The sequence below is a fragment of the Montipora capricornis genome, chromosome 8 (genome assembly GCF_036669925.1).
Source record: "Montipora capricornis isolate CH-2021 chromosome 8, ASM3666992v2, whole genome shotgun sequence".
In the NCBI taxonomy this organism is placed as follows: domain Eukaryota; kingdom Metazoa; phylum Cnidaria; class Anthozoa; order Scleractinia; family Acroporidae; genus Montipora; species Montipora capricornis.
This window is the reverse complement of record NC_090890.1, coordinates 23,211,227-23,212,861: the sequence shown is the minus strand read 5'-3', so window position 1 is coordinate 23,212,861 and position 1,635 is coordinate 23,211,227. Positions and strand designations below refer to the sequence as shown.

The window sequence follows — 1,635 nt, the reverse complement described above, 5'->3', positions numbered from 1 at the left end:
CTTGGGTTGTCGGCGAGCAGAATTCAAACGTAAGCTGTTGTGCTTTGGCTGTTATTTGTGCTTTTTCTAACTATTCTAAGACGAATTCAGGCTGGTATTTTCGAATCAAGTGTAAGAAGACGGCAAAACCGTATTGATAATCTATTTATTTGTGTTATTAACGGGGTAGCTCGACAAATGTCATTTACGTATGGCGCGGCAAATAGGACAAATCGAAGTACTTGGCCTTTAAAGTGAGGAGGTACAGCTTTAAAGTGAGGAGGTACACCTTTAAAGTGAGGAGGTACACCTTTAAAGTGAGGACGTACACCTTTGAAGTGATGACGTACACCTTTGAAGTGAAGACGTACACCTTTGAAGTGAAGACCCACACTGCGTTTTAAGTGAAGTCCAACGAAATAGTATTTACAATGACGCGGAACATGCTCAAGTCACCAGTGTTGCTTTAAATTGATGTGGTACACCTTTAAAGTGACGAGGTACACCTTTAATGCGACGAGGTACACCTTTAAAGCGAGCATAGGCCTGCGGTTCAGAAACCAGCGGCCTCCCTCAAGACGCATGTCTTTGGTTATAATTAAATCCAAGATGGCGGAAGGTGTTTCTCAAAGAATAAGGAACGAATTGACTCGGCTGTATTCTGCTATAAACGAAGTAGTTAACAGGGCGGTTGTCACATCTGATGATATCCAGTATTTCATAAACTGCTTGGAACATTTCCATCGCCATCTTCTTCGATTAAGCGAAAGTGGTTTTGTAACAGCACATTCCGTGAGAATTTTGCAAGATGCTCTTGGCAGCCTTCGAATCAGTGGAATGCCTGAAGACTTACTTCCTGAATCTGGTTCGAACATGTACGTTTATCGAGAAAAACCCCTAGGGAGGCCTAGATACTTCCTTAGCAGGGATCAGTTAGAATTCCTGTTGTCTTTGGGATTCAACAAGACCAAGTTGTCAGAAATGCTGGGTATGTCTGCGCGCACCATTCTATGGGGCGCCGATTGTAAAAAAAATTATTTAGAACAACTTTGTGACATTTTTTCTTATTTAGAAATAATTAAAACTGCCAGAAAATTTATTTATAAATAAGACGCAAAACCTGTTGCATGATATGTAAATAATTGTTTTAGGCACATCCTGATTTATAAATAATTTTGATCGCGAAATGAATTATATATAAATAATGAATTACACAACTTCAATTATTTATAAATCAGTCCGTCTCTAAAATATTTATTTACATATCATAAAGTTAGACAAACCAGTTGTAAATTTATTATTTATAAACAATAAACTCCACCTCGCGTGTAAATCCATTATTTATAAATAATGACTTTCAACCCTGGGAGCAAAGTCATTCTTTATAAATAATGAATTTCAACCATTATTTGTAAATGATAAAATTGGCTCTTGCCGCATGTAAAATCATTGTTTATAATAATGCGCTTCACCTCGCGGAAACCATGTAACATTGTTTCAAAGAGATTGACATTATGGCGGACCGAGATAGATTGTCTCGTGCTATATCAGAAGCCGTCTCTCGCGCCGTCAGTGATGCCTTGGAAAGTGCCTTGCCTCAGACAAGTAATCGGGTAAGTCACAACGTGGCTATCGGATTTTAATATTTGACCTCTG

General features: G+C 38.5%; 1 long non-coding RNA gene across 1 annotated transcript in view; it reads left to right on the top strand.

Moving 5' to 3' along the window:
- Positions 1–206: 206 nt before the first annotated feature.
- LOC138013538 (uncharacterized) overlaps positions 207–1,635 on the top strand; it is a 3,924-nt gene continuing 2,495 nt past the window's right edge. The window contains exon 1 of the long non-coding RNA XR_011125255.1: positions 207–967. This is a non-coding gene — a long non-coding RNA (uncharacterized lncRNA). The remainder of the gene's footprint in view (positions 968–1,635) is intronic.